We start from the raw sequence: 20,750 nt of genomic DNA, 5'->3' as shown, positions 1-20,750 counted from the left end.
GGATTTGTGCAAGAAAGGAGTGAGATCAGGTGATACCTTTTTTACAACCATAGCCGGTAGAGAATTCTTAACTAAACAAGAGACAATCTGGCTCCATAAAGTCTAAAAATGTATAATAAAAATCAATCAAGACAGAATTAAAAGGAAACTAATTGAGTAGGAAAAACATTGGCATTAAATGGCACTGATAAAAATCGGATCCTCCAAATACACGGGGAAGCGACACATATGTAACACTGAGAGCCATTTTCCAGTGGCTACATTGTCAAAGGATATGGTTTTCAAAAGAATGATAAATTGTAAATGACTTCCAGGAAAACATGCTCACAATCACGAATGGGGATACATAAATATACAATAAATGTACAATGAAGCAGAAGTTTTACCTCATGCTTAATGGATGGAGAATTAGGGCAAAGAGAGATGAGAAAATCCTGGCTATTAGCATGAGGACAAAATGTGGTATACTCTGTCAGATGAGAATCCACCTGAGGGATTCACCTATTCTCTTAGGGACCAGATGGCTCTCCTAGGACAGAATGGAGTGAAATAGCCTGTTGGCTTAGATTTAGAGTCAGAAAGGACTGAGTTCAAATCATATCTGACACTTAGAAGCGGTGTGACCCCAGGCAGATTATTTTCTCTCTCTGGGCCTCAGTTTTCTCCTCTGTAAAAGGACAGGGGTTTGGATTCACTGGCCTCTGAAATGCCTTCCAGAGCTAGACCTCAGATCCTACAATGTATTCTCAGATAAATTTGATTTTTTTGGATCCCAAGAGAGGTTTCAGTCTGGAAGGAAGAAGTAAACTTAAACTCGAAAGATAAAAGTCATCATCAAAAGTTGTTTTTTAAAGAATAGCGAACAAAAGGTTGACTAGGTCTAATGAAGCCAGATGGGTCCCGAAGGCCAGCCTTTGGGTTGGGTCAGGGGCAGAAAGAACACGGTGCCGGCCGCTGTCTCCGCCACGGGGGTTCTTACCTGTACCTTGGATGGGGATTAAGGCAAGAGAAACACTTCTCAGGTAAGCGAGACGGATCAGCCTTGTCAGGAAGCTGCATCCATGGAGACACTTCTCCCACTGTCCCTGGATCTGGTCAAGAGCCCCACTGCATGAAGGAGCGGGAGAGGGAGTTATATACCAGCTGTGCATCTCCTAACTCACTTTGGCATCGCCAATCACACACAAGGACGTTGCTTTTGTATGGAAAACATCCTGTAACCATCAGCTTGATTGTTTAATGAACGTGTGTGTGTGTGTGTGTGTGTGTGTGTGTGTGTGTGTATCCGTGTGTGTATATATACATATGCACACGCACATACACACATATTTGCTTATATGAATAAATTTACATATATATATAATCATTATATATATATGTATATAAAATTACAGAAAGAGTTCGACCTATCCTGAACAATTGGGAAAGGCCTCGGGATCTCTGGAGACAGCTCGTTCCCAAGGAGTTTACAAGCTCCCCCCCGCAACGGCTCCCTGTGTTATTTCAGTAAGAAAAAAGATTATGAACAAAGTAAGATAAGAACCCTGCTCTGGAGTCAGTGAAACAAGAACGCCTTACCTAATGCAAACAGGCCACAATCAATTTCCCAAAAGTACAAAGAAGGAACAAATTCGGCCCCAGTTCCCTCTGCCCCACCCCTGCGGCGACAAGCTCAGCGAGGCCTGGGGCCCATGGTGTCAATTTGCCTGACACTTGGCCAGGCTAAAAATACATTTACAGGAGTCACCAGAGCAGTATCTCCCACCCCACTCTCTCCCCTCACCATGCACGCACACGCACACACACACACACACACACGCACACACACACACACGCCCTTTTTTCTTAAAGAAATATCATTCATAACTCAGGTTTGTGGGGTGCTATCATAAGGTCATGGGGTCACAGGCAGAAAGGGGAACCTCAGAAGCTCTTTTAGTCTAAACCCTCTCATTTTAAACACAAGGAAACTGAGGCAAGGTTCAAGCAGGAAACGCGACCTGTTCAGGAATACCACATCAAGTCCTGGAGGCTGGAATCTTCAGGCAGTTTTGCCCTGGGGTCTCTCTAAGGGGCTTTTAGAAATCTTAAATGAGGCAAAAAAAAATGGCGAGTGCTCTCACAAAAATGACATCTGTCCCGAGGGCCTGTGTCCTCAGGGAAAAAAAAAATGGTCCTATGGAAATACAGGCACCCTCAGTGAGAGAGATGGATCTTTTTTTTTTAAAACCACCTCCGTTTTTAAATATCACCTTCTCCTTTCCCCTACCGAGCCCAGCATCTCTTGTAGGAACCAAGTCACTGTATCTGACAGTGCATGCAGCATTCTGCAGTCCGAGTCCCCCACCTCTGCGATGAAGGGAAGGGGGGGATTTTAAGAGTAGGCTTCTTTCCAAGGCAAAAGATGGAGGGAAACATTTTTTGAAGTGCCTTTCGCTATAAAAATCAGGTTGCTCTATTTGTATATCCTGGTGACCTTCTCCGGGGAGTGCGATGGGGTATGTGTGTGTCTCACAATGTCCCCTCTCTGAGGCTTCTGGGAATTGCATCTGTTATCAGCTGTTCTCTTTCTGACTTGTTGAATTCCCGGATCAATTACCAGGCATTTAACCCTAAACAGCTTGACAGAATTCCTATTGAGTTTACAGATAGCTTTATTAGCCATGATGGAATTGAGCTCAATCCAGCAGTAACCTTAAGTCTGCTATCCACGGTCTCTTTTCTTTGCAGGTTCAGAAGACCTGAGTTCAAATCTGGCCTCAAGGCACCTTTAGCTTCATGATCCTAGGCAAGTCATTTCATTTCTGCCTGCCTTAGTTTCCTCATCTGTACAACAGGGATCATACTAGCACCTACCTTAAAGGTTGTAAAGATCAAATAAGATATCTGAAAAGTGCTTAGCATAGTGCCTGGCACACAGTAGGTGCTTTATAAATGCTTACCCCTCTTTTTCCACACCAGGCCACCAGCTACTACATGTGTACATATGTGTGCACCCACACACTTCCCCGCTAAGGGTAGGTGTTTTTCCCCTTGTTTCCTTTGTATCCCTAGAACCCAGCACAGTGTCTGGCACATAGTAGGTAATTAATAAAAGCTTGTTGATTTCTACATTCCCCCTGTGGAATCCAAGGTCCCGGTGCCGAGGGCTGTTTGGTTTCTGTATTTCTAACGACTGGCACGGTTCCTGGCACGTAGTAGGCTCTTAGTAAAACCCTGTTAATTGATGGACCAAAGAAAGGTGAGACGGAAGGATTCTGGGCGACTACTATCATTTGAGAGCGACTGTGCATGCCCTCCCTGCCACACTCCTTCCTCCCCTCTCCTGTGTGTGGGTGTGGCCCATCTGACTCACACTATTGGTCTGGCTGCAGCGGAGCTGGAAACATTTTTCTGGGATGCCTTCTCCTTCCAACGAGCACCGAGCTTCTGGATAAGGGCAGCTCGAGTCAACCTGAAGAAAAATAGCAGAGAGAGAGGGATTTCAGGGTCTGGCCATAGTTCCCCAGCTCAGGGACAGGTGCCTGCCTCTCTGGTGTCTTAACAGAGCCGACAAGCAAGCTGTTGTTGCTATTTTGAGCGGCCCCAAGACAGGGGCCCATGGCCTTCTCCGGTCACACACGAGACGGCAAACGTAATGTTGGAAATTGATTTTGGGTGGAAGTTTAAAGGAGTTCACGGGTCCTGGCACCACCGCGCCAGGCGATTTCTCAGGCCTCGTGGAGCCATTTGCGGAAAAGATTCAAGGAGTAGCGTTGACAGAGGCTCAAATAAAGTCGGCTCAAGTTGCAGGGTGGGGCTGCTTAGCAGGCTCATGGGAAGTTTAGAGGCCGTCCTATCCCGGGCCTGCTGTGAGGGATTGACAAAGATCAAGTTACCAAGCCAGATGATCAATAGAACAGATTTCAGATCTCTTCAGTCCAGCCTAGAAATCAAGCAGAAATTTTCTGTGACTCAGTCTCTGTCTCCCCCGCCCCTGCCCCAAATGGTGTACCCAGCAAGGCAGCAGCTCACCTACAGCCCTGGTGCTTGGCGTGCTCCTCCCCCAGCACCATCCACAAGGCTTATGAAGAGCAGTGGACCCCAGCCCCAGGCCAAGCCATGCCATGAGAAAAAGTTGGGATGCAAGGATTATTTAGGGCCTGTGCGACGTGGCTGAGTCAATAGTGAGGGGGGGAGGGAAGCGGGGGGGGGGAGGAGGGGGTGTGGAGAGAAGGCTACAGTATTTTCTCTTTCTTGACATGATTAATGCCATTTTAGAGCGGCCTCCATTTCTGTTTAAGAAACATCTAATCCCTGGATTGGGCCTTCCTTTACAAACCCAAACAGATCACGGGCGAGGCCGACCCAAAGACACAGGCTGCCTGTCTCAGGAGCCCAAGGTCAGTGACGAGCTGGGAGATCAGACAGTCTCTGTCCTCTCTCCCCACCCCCGCCCCTGAACACAACAAACTGCCCACAAGGCCAGTGACTGAGTGGCAGGAAATCCAGAGTGACTGACTGTTTCCTTTATACTACAAGTACCTGTAGAAAAGGGCACTTCTCCAGAAGCTTGTTTGCCCTTCCTCCTTGGCAGCTAGGTGGCACAGTGGAGATGCTAGACCTTGAAGACAGGGAGATCTGAGTTCAAATCTTACCTCAGAAAAGCACTACCTGGGCAATTCATTTAATCACTCTGGGCCTCAGTTTCCTCATTTGTAAAATGAAGGGGTTGATCTCAGTGGCCTGTAAGGTTCCTCCAAGCTCCCATTAGAATGAGAATCTGTGGTCCAATGATCCTCTGAAGACCTGACTATAGACATTCATTAGCTGGGTGACTCTGCACAAGTCACTTGAAAAGGAAGGGATTGAACTCAACCTCCAAGGTCCCTTCTAGTTCTAAATCGATGATTCTAGGATACATGTGTAGAATTTTGCAGTTCTATAATACTTTAAGGTTTGCAAAGTGCGATACATGTTATCTCACTCAATCTTCACAACAACCCTGGCAGGTAGGTGTTATTATGATCCCCATTTTACAGATGAGGAACTGAGGCAGACGGTGGTTAACCAGGGTCATCTGGCTATCGTGTGAAGCCAGATTTCAACTTGGGCCTTCCCGATTCCAGGGCAAATGCTCTATCCACTGGGCCACCTAGCTGCCCCTAAAGAGGCTCATAAATGCCTTTTCCTGATAAAGGACCTAAGTTGTAAACAAGGGATTTCCTTTCCACAAAGAGGGGCTCTAGGAATCTGACATGTCTCCGTGCTATAAGTATGGCCCTGGGCCAGTCATTTAAGCTCTCATTTACAGAAAAGGTGGCCAAGCTTCTTGTGCAGGAAGTGACAGGGGTGGATCCCTCCTTCCCCCCAAAAAACCATTTCTACCCACAAGTGACAAGTCTTTTAGGCTTCCGGCTGGTCGTGTCTTAGTCCCAGGAACACCTCCCAAATCATGGCTCTCACCCTGCTCAAGCCGGCGGCTTTTCACCTCAACCTTTACTCCCTAGGAGTCCAGCCCAAGTGGAGGTTGAACCTCCAGCTACAAACTCAGGTTCTCCCTCTTCTTCAACAAAAGCCTTTCCTTGATGCTATGGAGCCCTTTCCTTTCACTGCTAAACCCCTACAAAGAACAGCCCCCGTCGGCCTCTTTCCTCCCCACCCACTTCCTGATCACTCTTGTGATCTGGCTTCTGACCCCAGTGCCCCACCACAAGTGCTCTCTATGAAGTCACCCTCTGGGAGCTTGGGCCTTGTCTCGGGCCAGGCCTCGATCCCGATGCCCCGCTTCTGACCCGGGGGTCTCACCTTTCCCAGCCAGTCTCCTGCCCGGTTTTCCTCGACACTATTCCCCTCCGATGTCTCCCCCATGCCACGTTACCGTGACTTCTCGGCCTTTTACGCTGGCTCATCCATCATCACCCTCCCTGCCCCCCCACCCCAAGTATGAGGAGTCATGCCGGGATGTGTCCTGGGCCAGCTTCTGTTTTCTTTTTGTCCTCCCTCCAGCTGACTCCATCGACTTCCCTGAGTTAAATTATAGGGCAGCATGTGATCGTTCCCCCATATTCCTTTTCTTTGGAGGTGTTTTCTACAAAAGCTCCCCATCCCTCACCAAACCACGTGTCTTTCCGTCACCCTCTGAGCCACAGCACGTGGGTTCCGGTGACGATGGTACTGAGCCATTTGCAGCCCTGGAGCATCACCGGCAAGAAAAGGATACGGTTTTTGCGCAGGCTGGGATCACCGAACGTTTCCGACAAGTGATCCCATCCAATTTCTTCCTCTGGTTGAATTCTGGGCCTGTCCGAGACAGATGCCAGCGATGGGCTAACTTGCTCATCCTATGGCACATCTCCAGTGGCACAGTCTGGGCACTAAGCGGTCCTCATCACCTGGACTTTTCCTCTTATGGCTCACCATGTCAGTCACTTTTGAGTGGCCATGGATCTCACTGAAGGTGTCTCTGGCCTAGAGCTTTGTGGGGCTTCAGGCAAACACATGTCAGGAGCGTGTGGAGAACCACCCATATGGAGAAGATTCTCCCACCTACGTGGACTCTGCACAAGACTTTTACACCCACAGCAGGGCAGCTAGCTTTAAAGCCCATTAAGTCAACTGCTTGTTTTACAAATCAGTAGTTATTATTGATTTCAGTCATTATGTGACTGAAGGTATGGTCAGGGGGATCCTAGTTCTCAAGCTGGAAGGGACCTTAGAGGCCACCAAGTCCAACCTCTTTGTTGTACTCAGGCTCAGGAAGGGGAAGGGATTCATCCTCCATGTTTCCAATCTGTGCAACCTTTGCACTCACTTTTCTGATCTGTCAGCTCTAGAACTAGGAGCCTAGGCTCCCTCCGCCCCTGGGTTTCTATTCCAAATTTCCTTGTATACACTTATAGGAATATGGGCTACGTCCACAATGGAAGCTCCTTGAGGACAGGGACCAAATATTTCGTTCCTTTTGGTCTTGGTCTCCCTAGTTCTTGGCACATAATTAGTACGTGTTTGCTGATTGAATGTAGGGACCTAACCAGAATGTTTTCAACAGAAATGAAGAGTCTATCCTCTAGATACACGAAAGGCCCTCTGCTCAAGGGCCGGCACCGTAACTACGGCAGATGAGGTGCCCGAGGCTCTCGCCGGCCCATTTTCCGAACCAAGAGGGAAATTCAGATAATTGTCATTTACCGCTTTAATACCCTTGGCCCACGAAGCCCTGTGCTTCCCCTCTCAACCTACTCAGCCAGCCACTGTCCCAGGCCACAGAGACTAGGGGAGAAAGAGAAGGAAAAAAGCATTTCAGCAAACCCAAAGCATCAACCAAGATGGCCGGGAGGAGGAATTCCACAAACACTTATTAATCAGTCGCTTACTATGTGTAAAGGCCTGTGCTTGGCTCAGTCTTGTCTGACGCCACAGATGCCAGAACGGGAAGTGCTGTGCCACCTCAGAATTTTCCCAGTAAATAGGCTACTCCCTAGGGAGAGAGGAGAAGCTTGTCAAAGTTGTGCTAGCTCTTGAAGGGTTCTCAGGGCCTCTTCAGGAACATGGACTGGCTGCTTCAGCCCTCTAGTGGCCTGATGGCAGGGGCATCCTTTTAACAAGGAGCTCATCATTCATTCAGGCTCCATAAGCAGCCACCCAATGGCTCTGTTTGATGTGAGGGTTGGAGTCCACTGCCCCGATACCCACCTGGTACACACACGTGCCCCTGGGCTAAGGGGGCTCGAGCAAGAGGCTGGCAATGGTACCATCTAGCCTAGTCCCTCTATCGGAAAAGGAAACTCAAGGCATATGTCCTATTGACAGAAAGTTAAAAATGTCTCTTCGTAGCAAAAGAAAATAGAGAGAAGGAAGAGGTACGTGGAATCATCACAGTAGCCAAGCTAATTCTCAAAGAAGACATTAGCAAATAAATGCCTTTGCAAAGGGCGATGGGATTATGGGCATGGAATATTGCACATACAGTCAGACTACATGGTAAAACGTCTTAAATTGTGGTTTGCAATCTCATAGGGGGTCATGGAACTGAATGTGGGGCTCACAAAATTATGACATTGGTAAGTGGCTGCTTCGTATGCCTATGTTGTATACCTATATACCTGGCGTCACAGAAAAATGTCTTGGGCAAAAAGGGGTCACGGGTGGAAAAAGTTTAAGGAGCCCTGATATATAGATTGTTTTATAGAACTGTTTTTCCCCTCTTTTCTAATTTCTCGGGGGTTACAAGGGATTTCTACAGTGGAGAAAGATGCCTTTGACGATGAAGGTGCCGTCAACACAAAAGGTAAACTGAAATTTAAAATTCAAACAAAAATAAAATTGAGTTATTAAAATATTCTTGTCCACGAATGACACATTTAGCATTCAGGAAATAAGCACTGGACAAATGTGCTTGTTCCGTGCAAAAGGCTAAGGATTTCTCAAGAAAAGGGCACCGGTTTTTAGGGTTTTTGATTTCCCCAATGGCAACGATGGAAGAGCTGACCACCCAGAGGAGGAGGATTCTCCCTCCCTGCTCTCTCATCTCCAACCTCTTCCTCCCACCCTACAATTGGGAACATGTGCTACACAAACAAAGATGTAGCAGATGCTTCCAAAAGAGTATGATCCTGAGGACTTGGCTGAAGAAAAGGAAAAAGAAACTGTTCATTAAATCAGAGATCTAGAACTGGCGGGACCCCAAAAATCACGGAGGCTGATTCTCTCCTTTTACAGATGGGGAAACTGAGGTCCAGGGAAGGGATTTGCCCAAGGTAACACATAGGCTCCTAGATCCAGAGTTGGAAAGGACCTCAGAGGCCATCTCGTCTGACCTTTTCGTTTACAGAGATGGAAACTGAGGTCCAGGAGGGGAAGTGCTTTTCCTGGGGTCACACAATAGCAAGTGTTAAGAATGTGAACCCGGATCCTCTCACTCCAAAGTCAATACCTTCTCTACTGCCTCTTAATATGTTCTCTTTTTGCACGTGGGGTAGGGGTTGGAGGGAGTATCTTCACAGTCAATCCCTCTTCTGGTCAAGATGGCCACCAGTTCCCAAACACCTACTCTAGCAAAAATCTGAGATTTACCCAAGACTAAACGATGATCAAGAAATCCAACCAGAAAGTACAATGAGTGACTTCCATCCTGGAATCCGAGCAGTCAGTAGATATTTCTGAAGCTCCTACGTGCCAGGCAGTGTACTAAGCACTAGGGATACAAAGAAAGGGAAAAGCCAGGCCCGCCCGTAGAGCAAAGCTTTTTAAACTGTGTGTCTTGAACCCATATGGAGTCATGTATTTGAATGTGGGTGTTGTGAAAAAATTGGCAGCGGGAAAAGGTAGCAAATATTCCAGCAAGATTTAATTCTTGATGTAAAAATAAACAAGCACATCCATCTTATCAGTATGTGAATTTGCCTTCATCTTTAATAAATGGAAAAATGATATATATACAAGAGAATTGTTTTGAAAGACATTTCTTTATGGTTTATTATGAGTAAATGTTTCATTTGTAAACCTCTTTATATACCTATTTACTCAGGATCACATCGCAGAAAAATTGCTCAGGAGAAAAGGGGTCACGAGGAAAAAGTTTAAGACGCCCTAGCCTAAAGGAACTCATGGTCTAACAGGGGGAGACAACACGCAAATAACTTGCACAGACAAGCTCTAGAAAGGATCAACAGGAAATTGTCATCAGAGGGAAGTACTAGAAATAAAAGGGGTGGAGTGGGGGGTTCCTATAGATGGTCAGATTTGGGATGGACCTTGAAGAAATCCATGAAGTAGGAGACAGGAATAAGGGAGTCTTCTAGACATGGGGCCTACCGGGAAAAATGCCCTGAATCAGGAGATGGAGCCTCCAGGACATCACTGTCACTGGAGCAAAGAGGACATGGGGTGGGGAGGAATCAGATGTGAAAAGAATAGAAAGGCAGGAGAGCTTTAAAGCAGGGTATTCTGCGTTGGATCCAGAGTTTAAGTGAGTGGATGTTGGGACTGGGGGAGGTGACGTGGGCAGATGGCTTCTTTTAGAGAATGGGATGAGACTTGGAGCAGGAAGACGATTTTATATATATATATATATAATATATATATATATATATATATATATATATATATATATATATATATATATATATATATATATATATATATATATATATAGTGTGTGTGTGTGTGTGTGTGTGTACAGCTATTGTGTAAAGGGCTAAAACTATGAAAAGGTGTGCTTGAATCAGACAACTGAGCACTTAAAGCTAATTACCTATTTGATATGAGACAATGACTCTATTAGCATATGTTTGGGAAAGTGGCCCTTCTTACCATTGGTACCCGCTCAATGTTGGGGGTTAAGATAACTGTAGGCAAGGATTGGGTGGTGGTGGTGTGTGTGTGTGTGTGTGTGTGTGTGTGTGTGTGTGTGTGAAGCCAGAGTCATTTGGCTGTAGGACAAGGAGGAGAGAGGTGGAGATTCTGGACTCCAGAATCGAAAAGAGATCTTTGGCAAAACTCCTGGCAGTTTGCCTGCTTCTCCCCCTAAAGACCAAGGACTTTTACTTCTCCTGACTCTGGGCTGATCCTGAGGCCTCCAGGGAGCTAGCCCAGACTTAACACTATTGCAGTAGTCCAGGTGTGAGGCGATAAGGGTCTGCATCAGGGTTGGGGGTATCAGAGAAGAGAAGGGGGTACATCTGAGAGATGTTGTGAAAGTAAAATCAATAGGATTTGGCATCAGACTAGATATGGGGAGATGAGAGAGTGAGGGGTGAAAACTGGGAGATGGGAGGATGGCGTATGTTAAATGGTAACAGGAACATTTGGAAAGAGGGAGCTTTGGGGAGAACAGATACAGAGTTCCCATTGGACGTGTTAAGGGTAACGTCAGCAGACATTTGAGATGTCTATGAGGTGCTTGGAGATGTCAGACTCGATGTTGAGAGAATTTAGGACTGGACAAGAAGATGGGAGAATCATGAACAGAGAGATGATAACTGAATCCATGGAACTGATGAGGAAACCAAGTGAAATAATATAAAGAGAGAAGAGCCCTGGGAGACAATCAGAGCCAGGGAGAATGACTCGGAGGAAGACAGAAGGGAGCATGGATAGGAGGAGAGCAAGATCATTAATATGTCCAGGAGAAGAGGGTAATGGATAGTGTCAAAGCCGGTGATCAAAACAGGTCAGAAGCCCAAGGACAGGAAAAAGGACTACCAGAGAGGCTTCCCAGCATGACCAGCAATGAGCCAGAGATACGTGGAGCCTGTGTAGCTCTGTATCTGGGAGTGGCAAGAACTGAGAAGTGTACCCAGGGAGCTAAAAAAAAAAGTCCAGGGTGAGGCCTTGGGAAGTCCCAGGGATTGTCAGTGGCCAGTGGGGTAAGTTATCATAGCAACTGTACTAGGGTACCCCAAGGTCAGGAGCTCCAAGGCCCCCAGCATCCTGTCCTGAGACGCCACAGACGGCATCAAAGATCCAGTGTTCTGAACCTCACTGCAAGGATGGGACATCCTCAGACGAGGCGGTCGGTGTAGAAAACCAGGTGGCCCGGAGCAGGACCAGCAAGGGCTGATCAGCCCATCTGAAAGTCCAGTGGGGAAGTGGAGTGAATATGTGAATATAATGGAATAATACTGCTCTACTAGAAATAACAAAAGACATGCTTTCTGAGAGAGCATCTGGATGGTATGAGCTGACACAGAAGCGAACGGAGCCAGGGGAGCAATTTTTACAAGGGTAGCAGTGCTATCGTGAACAACTCCGAGAGACTCGAGAACTCGGATTGAAGAGGTGATCGGCCACGTCTCCTGAAAACATTTTATCGGCCTCCTGATACGGAGCTCACGGACACATGGTACAGAGGCCTATTTTTGGACTCGGCCAATGGGTGGATTTGTTTTGCTTGGTTCTGTTTCTTGGCTAAAGGATGTTTTTTTCCTTTTTCTGAACTTTTAATGGGGGTCAGGAAATGGGGAGAAGTGAGGAGGGTTAGCAGTAGTGATGCTAAATAAAAGGTCATTGAAATAAAAAAAAAAAAGTTCCCCAGTCTCTATTATTGGATCTTTGTCTAGGTCACACCCATTAAAGGCCTCCCTCAAGGCTCTGTCTCGGGTCCTCTTCTCTCTCTAAGCCATCTCTCTTGGTGACATCCTAAGCTTCCAAGGGTCCAATTATCATCTTACTGTGGATGATGGTCAAATCCAGCCCTAACCTCTACTATACTGCTATTTGGCAGCACTGATTACTTTTTGGACACCTCAAAACAGACACCCCAGGTATCTCCAACTCAACATACCCAAAACAGATCTCTCATCTCCCCAACTTCTCGATCACCATCTAACATAGTGCCATCCTCCCAGCCACCCAGATCTCCCTATCTTCCTCTCTCATCCTGGTCTCCTCACACTCTCTTCCCTCCCAAGTCCAATCTGTTGCCACCCACTCTAACCTTCATGGCACTTCTTGGAGATGTCCCCATTTCTCCTCTGGCCCTGCCCCTACTCTGGTGCAGAGGCCCTTCCTCGGGTTCTCCCTGCCTTAAGTCTCTCCTCATTTTAATTCATGTTCTATACTCAACCGCTAAAGGGATTTTCCAAAAGGGCAAATCTGACCGTGTCATCCTTTTTATTCAATACACTCCTCATTATCTTCAGGATCTGATAGGAAAGCCTCTATTTGTCATTTCTAGCTCTTCCCAACCAGGCCCCTTCTGTCTTTCTAATCTTCTTCAAACTGATTCCTTCCCAATATATTCTGACCCCATGACATCAGGGTCCTGGTTGGTCTGTGAACCAGTGGCTCCGGGCAGGTGCCCTGGCTATCCCTTAAGTCTGGAACACTCTCCCTCCTCACCTTGGTCTCCCTTCAAGACTCAGCTCAAATCCCATCCCCCCCAGTGCTAGTGCTACCCCTTCGAGGTCACCTCCCATTTGCATTGTGGACATATATCCAGTCTGTGTCAAGTCACCTGCAAGTTGTGTACCCCATCGGGATGTGAGCTCCTCGGGGGTGGTCCCAGGCTTTTGCCTTTCTTTGGCTCCTTAGTATGGGAGCTGGCACCCAGTAAGCGCTTATGAGATGCTTGTTGATCGACAGAGAGTACAGAAGGAAGTTCAGAAGGAAGCAAAGACGAGCAGGACAGTTTTGAAAGTGACGTGTGGAATTTATTACATCCTTTTTTTTTTCCTGAAAAAGCAAGCGAGAAGAAATGGAGATTCGAAGTCTCACAGGACGGCCTCTTTCGCGGTTCTGCCCGGCATATAATGCTCCTTTTTGGCGTTTAGATTCTGAATTTAAATTTTTTTAAGTGAACAATGGCATGCAGGGTACTTAGCAAGGGGCACCCTTGGCATGACAAGCTAAGCATCACCTGGAATAGGGAAAAGTCTTCCTAGATTCTGAGAGTTCCAGAGACATAACCTTTAGGCAGGCCGGTGATGGGCCCAGCCTTTCTGCTTGGGAGGCGTGTGGTCCGGGGATATGCATCTAGCACTCCAGTGGATCTGAGAGGAGGAGGGCAGAGCCCTGCCTTGTTTGTTGTGAGAAACAGGGTAGCTGAAGCCTCCTGATTGGGGAGGGGAGAGGAAGGAAAGGGGAGAAGGGAAAAGGAGGAGGGAGAAAAGCCGAGGGACGAGGAGAAGGAAAAGAGGAGGGATGGGGGGAGGGAAGGGGGAAAAGAGAGGAAAGAGAAGGGGGAAAGTGGACAAGGAAGAAGCAGAGAGGGGAATAAAGGGAGAGAGGGGAAAAAGAAGAGAGGGCAAAGAAAAAGAGAGGGAAGGGGGAAAAAAGAGGGAGGAAGGGGGTAGAAAAGAGAAGGGAGGAGGTAGAAAGGAAAGGGAAGAAGGGGGAAGGGAGGGAAGAGAGAAAGAGGAGACAAAGAGTAGGGAAAGGGAGGATAAGAGGGGGGAAAGAGATAATTTTTATTTAAAGTTAGAGTGAGCATTTTGATTTTTATTTTAAAATTTAAAAGTTATCAGGAGAATACATACAATAAGTACGACAACACAAATGAAAGAACAAACAAATCTCCACCTAAATGCGGGGCCCCCTGCCCATTGCCCCCTCCCCTCCCGGAATATAAACTCCTTCCAGGTTGTTTTCCTTGAGTCTCAGCATCCCCAGGATTAGTACAGCATTTGGCACAGAGTCAATGTTTGTCAAATGAGTCTTTGAATAAGCTTGGGTGGAGAAAGTGTCTATGCAGAGCTGGGGGCCTATGGGTGTGGAGCACTGCATATGCCATCAGCCACGACTGCTGCGTTGGACAGTTTTGCCTTTTTTCTCTTACTTTGCCATTCTTTGTTACAAGGGATGTCTCACCGGGACTGGAAAAGGTGGGGCGTACGTTCACAAATGAAAGGCGATACCTTTTTTGGAAGCTCCCAGAAGAGCATCACGGAGGCCAAGGACATGAGACTGCCCTGACTCGTCTGAGTATGTCTAAGGGGCTGGGCCTATCCCGACTCTGCTGCCCATCCTCATTCGCTCCTATCCCGGTCGAGGGAAGGCCTGGGGAACATTTCTAGTGTCCCAACTAAGGAACGGGCCTCTCCATTTCCCTCCCCCTTCCCTCCAGCCTGCTGAAAACGAAATGTACTTTTGGAATGACGCCTTCAAGATCTGATTTTGATTTATTGATGGGTTTGGGGGCTTTTTTGGGACACAGAGAGTATGCCTAAGTGGCTGTGCTGGGGGACTGCTGGGGCAGGTGACTCTCAAAATAAGCCCCAAACCCATGCCGTAAGAGACAGCACGGATTCAAATCAATAACAAGAATATTAACTAGCGAGATTTGAAAAGCGGTCTACAAATATTATCTCACTTAATCCTCAACTAAGGGAAGGTAAAGGAGGTACTACTATTATCACCCCTGTTTCACAGATGAGGAAATGGAGGCAGAAAGGCAAAGTACTTTGCGTCAGCCGGCCCAGCTAAGAAGTGCCCGAGCCCACACTGGAGCTCGGCTGAACCAGACCCCTGGCCTAGCACTGGCCACAGGAACCCTGGGAATAAAGAGTTCTAAACAATCTCTTGGTGATGGAGCTGTGATGCTTCTAAGCAGAAGGCTAAATGATTGTGCTGAAGCAGAAACACCACCGGCTCTGGAATCCCACCTCTGACACTACCTGTGCCACTTTGGACAAGTCCCTTCACTTCCCCGGGTCTCGGTTTCCCTCGAGAGAAAAGGAATGGCTTGAACTTAGTGGTCTCTGACATCTGGCACCCTAAGTATGATATTGGGCAAGTCCCTTTCTTTCCCTGTGCCTCAGTTTTTTCCTCTATAAAATGGGGGAGGTGGGTAGCCCTTCCAGCTCAATCTGATATTACGATAAAAACAGCAGGGATAGAACACGGTTCTTGTGTCACTCCGGTAATACCCTGGTTTTTGAGAATCGTTTTAATTTTTAGACCTCAGTTTCTCAGTACTATTTTTTTTAAAGCAAGCAAAATCCGTCCCTTTTCGTTATCCTAGAGGGATGCCGGGAAGAATTCATTTGATATTGAGAAAGCACTCTGAAAAATGTGGAATACTTAATAGTCTCAAAGGCTGAAGAGGCTTTCTCCTGCCCAAGGCCAACCCTCTCCGTGTCCTCTTGACCCAGTTATTTTTGTACTTATCTCATCCTTCAGCTAGATTTGAATCTCTGAGGGCTCTCTGGGCCTCACTTTTTTTTTCCTTTGTAACAAGAGATTGGTCTCATCCAGTTATTTGCCTCATAGGCTCCCTCCTCTGTCTCCTCTACCCCCCCCCCGTCCCCCCGACCCTGCATCATGGCAAGACAAACTGTACATTCGGCACGGGCCCGGAGGAAAGAGGAACTGGGGCTCCAATGTCAACTCTGCTGGATGGCTCCGGGCAAGCATTTGGGGCCTCAGTTTCCTCCTCTGCACAGTGGGGGCTTTGGACTTGAGCTCCAAGGCCTTTCCGGCTCTCGATTTGGAATGCTATAACTCTATACTAATTTTTGTGTACGTGTAAACGTATCCGTATTATCTTCCCCTTTCGAATATAAGCTCCCTGCGGGGGAAGGAGGATGGCTTCCCTTCTCTCTCTGCACCCCCAGTGACAACCACTTCGTCATAAAGTCGACTGACGCTGCTTTTTATCTCTATGCCTATGAGCCTGGTGTAGTGCCTTCTGTATCGTAATCAGTACTGGAATCAAAAGAGTCAGAAAGGGATCTTTGGGGATGAATACCGAACCCTGACAAAGGGCAAGATGTTAAGCTTCAACAGGAACCCAAAATATGCCAAGGGATGAAGTAGAAAAGAGATGTTTTGTTACCTGAGCACTCGGTACAGGTCTCGAGGTGTCATTCCACCACCATTATCAGGAAAGGTCAAAGTTCATTCTTGACCTCCTCAACTTCTATGCAGAACACGTAGGCCAAACCCCTGGCATCTGTGGCATGGTCTGCAAAAGATGGCAAACTCTGAAACAAGATGCCGGTCTCGGCTGTCCTTTCACGCACTCTTTCAGACTCCCTCCTGAATTTGCCCGAATCACTGTGTCCGTGGGGGATGCGGGGGTTGCTAAGGAAGCAGATATCCGAACCAGTGCCTAGCACACAGTAGGCACTTAATAAATGTTTATCGACTGGCTATTTCCTATTCACGATTCCTTTCAGCTGATCAGGATTTGCTCCTTCTTTTAAGACAGGAGATTCCCAACCCGAGGTATATATACTCCAGGGGGATACGGGGAAATGATAGGCAAATGATATTATTTCACTAAGATTAATCGATCTGTTTTATATTTGAATGTACCGGCATGGGAAACTCTAGAACTGATTTCATTTCATACCGAAGAGAAAGTATGGGAAAGTTTATTGAAAAGCAAAAGGCACAGAGAAAGTTGGGAAACTTCTGTCCTAAGAGAAAGGAACCAAGGCCAATTCTTATCTCACAGCTTCCTGGCCTTAATTTCCTTCTGCTGCTCCATATTTTGTTCTTGAATGACCTCTTTTATTCCACCACTCCAAGGATTTTCAAGTCCACTTCATTATCACCAGTCTTCTCACTTGCTCTTTGCAAAGATTTCTTTTCTGACACCTAAGTGCTACTTGACACTAACTCAGCAGTTAATCTCTCCTCTGCGAGTCTCTCAACCCTCTTCATCATCTTGTGTTTTGTCAGCCCTTGATTATTCTTTGCTTTAACTAGATTGGGGCTCATCACTTGCTGGCGTAGCTTTGGATCCGAGGCCGTGGAAAGTTGGGAAATGAGCAGCCTGAAGGACAGATGTGGAGAGGGCCAAAGGGGGCGAAGTGGGGGCAGCTAAGAGAACTAAGAAGACTCAATGGATTGTGTGTGGTCAGGTGACAGGGAGGCTTGAAACTCACTTCTGCATTTCATTTAGTCACCAGTCAGTCACCAGGCCTGCTCCTTGCCTGAAAAATGCATTCTGGGGTGGGTGGGGGGGGGGTAGTAATTTTCCTAAGGCCCAAACCTCTTATTTTTATTCCCCTCTCATTGTCTGACTCAGCCATTTCATCGATGCACCTTGAGGAAAAGGACCCCAGCGAGCAAAAGGTAAAACAATTTGGAGATGGTCTGTTTTCCCTTAAACAAATCTTGTTTTAAACAAGAAAATGATCATTTCTTTTTGCTTAAACAAAGTCTTTGTTAATATCATCATCTCGATTCCCAGTCTAGGAGGAGTTGGGAAGGGAGATTTGAGATTCATTGCTTTTAAGCCAGAGTCATTATTTAATTGCCTCTTTTGACCCTAAGAAAGACGGCAACTGGGCTTAGAAAGAGAAAGCACATCTCTTTTTAGGTCTGGTCCTTGCATTAGTCTGAGGAGTGAGATCATGTATTCCAAAAACAGGAGGGGAGCCCGGAATGTTGTACAACTTCCAAGGCAGGTTTCTACAAAAGGCTTCTCTTAAATAAGCATTCTCAGACCACTGGACACCCCCAAAGTGTGAAAATACCTTGCAAATGGCACCCACAATTTGGGGATTAGCTATACTACAGTTTACCTGCACTCAAGGAGAAAAACAACCAATCAAGGGTTTACATTTCTTGAAAAAAGTAAACTTAGATCTCTTCCTATATTCAGGACCTATCATTACATGGATAGGATGTCTAAGTCACCAGTGTCTGCACTGAAAAATTAAGTAGGAAAAAAAAAGCACAGTCTGACTATCTTATTCTTCTGCTTGACAAACTTCAGGGGCTCCCTATTACCTCTGGGATCAAATACAGACTCCTGGGGTTGACATTTATGTCCCCTCACTACCTGATGGCGTACTTTCATCATGATACATTACTCCAGTGGTCTCTATTTTTGTTCTGCCAATCGATTTCAAAAATAACAAAAAGAAAAAAAAAATACTGTATGATCCCTGGGGTGGGGATACAATGCATCTGTGTCGATGGAGATCGAAGATATATTTGTAACACAATTAGGCGATTGCTTAAGGCTTAAAGAGTTATTTAAAAAAATATTTAGTACAAAGCGCTTGGATCAAGATCTGGACCCCCACGGGTTTGGGAACCACAATATTACTCCCTCCACTCGCTCTACCCTCAGGCCAAAATGGCCTTATCATTCCTCACATGACATTTCATCTTCTATCTGTGAGTTACTGCTCAGGCTATCTCCTGTGACTTAAGAGTACTCGCCCTTCATTTCCCCCCTAACCCTCTATGAATCCCACTTCCTGTCATTCTCAGGGCCACCGATCGGAGGATCCATTCCCAAATTTGTTTGGAATCAGGACCCATTTATACCCTTAAAATGACAAAGAGCTTTTATGTGGGTTACACCCACTGATATTTACCATATTTGAAATTTAGATGTCTTAGATTATGAAAACAGTTTTTGCCTCCTGTAGCCCGGAAAGGAGGGATCCGAGGATCCTTTCACCCCCCCCCCCCCCACTGTGAGAAGGATGTTCTAGGCAGGGGTCCTCCAACTTTTTAAATAGGGGGCCGGTTCACTGTCCCTCAGACTGCTGGAGGGCCGGACTAGAGTCAAAACAAAAACTTGGTTTTGTGGGCCTTTAAATAAAGAAACTTCCTAGCCCTGGGGGAGGGGGATAAACGTCCTCAGCTGCTGCATCTGGCCAGGGCAGGCTGTAGTTTGAGGACCCCTGTATCTAGAGGATGTCTTTCCTCTCATCCCCAGTGCCTCCTGCTTCTCTTTTTCCCCCAAATGACCCTGTATTTATTTGGCTTATTCTACATATGAATCTTGTTTTGAACATGAAAATGATCATTTGTAGATAGGCTGTATGTATGTTAACAAACCCCACCTCCTACAGGAAGCCTTTCCCAGTCCCCTCTAATACCAGAGCTTTCTTAGGGCTGCCCATCTCGAACTGATCCTGCCTAGAGCTTGTCTGAACACAGGGATGAGCACCTTGTGTCTCCCATTTCACTGTGGCTCCCCAAGAGCAAGGCCTAGCTTTCCCTCGCATCCTGAGTGCTTTGCACAGGGCCTGGCACACAGTAGGAGCTTAATAAATGTTCTTGCCTAAGTTTTAAGTTCTTTCTCCCACAGAAGAGAAACTTAAGGGATGGCAGAGCTTATGTTATTTAGGTCTTTGGAGTTCTTTCCAAGGCCTGGCTGTTAGTGGATGCTTACTAAATGGTAGTTGACTGACTTAAAGGGAAGATGTTCAAAGAGGGCTGGGGGCCGGCGGCCCGGGCTGTTTTTCTCCCCGGGCCCCGGCCCCTCGGGGTCCCGGCCCCCAGGCACGGGAGCTACGCAGGTTCACCTGGCAGGCCAAACCTCTTGTTCAAACAGTTGAGCGCTCCACGCTCCCAGCTCTTTCCTGCTCCCAGCCCCCTCCTCCCCTCGCTCCTCTGCGCTCCCCCCCCCACGCCCTGGCCCCTGCTCCTCCCCTGCCCTCCTCCCTTCCCCGGCCCCTCCCCCCCTCGGGCTCTCGGGCTCAGCTCTCCTCTCCGCCCCCCTCCCCCAGCGCCAGGCTTCAGTTTACATTCGCACCGCAGGGCTGCCGCCTGGTCTGCGCCCGTTATGTGCTTTTCTCGCCTCGTCTGCGGGCCGGCGGCCAGCCTATTCCGAAGTGCCCTGTACACCTAGAGGCGGCCCGGGCGCCGCGCCGCCCCGCCCCGGCCCGCCCGGGGCCCCCCGCGCCCGCGCTTGCTCCCGCGCCGGAGTGGGGGTGGGGGGTTGTGGGCTGCCCCGCGACTAGCGGGGCGGCCGGCCGGCCGGCCCGGCAGGGGACCCCGGCTCCCGCTCCTCGCTCACCTACCTGGCAGGGCGCTCACCTGGTAGCTTGGCGAGGGCACCGAAGGGGGGCCACGTGGGACCGAGGGCGCTGCTGGGCAGGTCCCCGGGCTCACCTGTGCCCGTGAGGTGGCCCGAGCCCACCTGCCGCCCTGCCCACCCGCCCGGGCTCGCCTCTCGCTCCCTCCCGTTCTCCCTCTTTCCCCCTCTCTTCCTTCCTCTCTCTCTTTCAATCTCTCTCTCTCTCTCTCCCTCCCTCTCTCCCTTCCTCCCTTCCTCCCTCCCGCTGAAAACCGTCCCTCCCCCCCCCACCGCGCTCAGGGGCAAGGCCAAGGCCGTCGGGGGCGGGGCGTGGGCGGGGCCTCTCCTTGCCTCCTTCTGGCTCCCAGCTGGGAAAGGCAGGAAGGAGGAGCTGGGCTCGGGCCGAGCCAGCCCGGGTCACACGTCCTCGGGGCCCGCGGCCGAGGGGCGGCTTCCAGCCACCCTGTGTGTGTCTGGGGGCTGCGGGGCCCCGAACGATGGAAGGAAGGATAGAAGGAGGGAGGAAGGAAGGAAGGAAGGAGGAAGAAGAGGAAGGGAG

The 20,750-nt window shown here is 48.1% G+C and overlaps 1 protein-coding gene across 8 annotated transcripts in view; it reads right to left on the bottom strand.

Moving 5' to 3' along the window:
* Positions 1-20,351, bottom strand: part of MORC4 (MORC family CW-type zinc finger 4) — a 43,018-nt gene extending 22,667 nt beyond the window's left edge. Inside the window, exons 1-7 of one of the 8 annotated variants that reach the window (XM_051967807.1) lie at positions 20,212-20,351; positions 16,256-16,384; positions 7,356-7,459; positions 4,525-4,603; positions 3,879-3,925; positions 3,356-3,454; positions 980-1,107 (exon numbers count right to left, since the gene is read on the bottom strand). The gene's annotated coding sequence lies outside the window, so the exon portion shown is untranslated. Of the gene's footprint in view, positions 1-979; positions 1,108-1,578; positions 1,675-3,355; positions 3,926-4,524; positions 4,604-7,355; positions 7,460-16,255; positions 16,385-20,195 lie in introns of those variants that run through there. The other 7 variants (XM_051967805.1, XM_051967810.1, XM_051967808.1 and 4 more) reach the window with 7 other exon arrangements.
* Positions 20,352-20,750: the final 399 nt, after the last annotated feature.

Source organism: Antechinus flavipes, chromosome X, assembly GCF_016432865.1.
Source record: "Antechinus flavipes isolate AdamAnt ecotype Samford, QLD, Australia chromosome X, AdamAnt_v2, whole genome shotgun sequence".
In the NCBI taxonomy this organism is placed as follows: domain Eukaryota; kingdom Metazoa; phylum Chordata; class Mammalia; order Dasyuromorphia; family Dasyuridae; genus Antechinus; species Antechinus flavipes.
The sequence above is the reverse complement of the archived record's forward strand: the minus strand, read 5'-3'. Positions and strand labels throughout refer to the sequence as shown.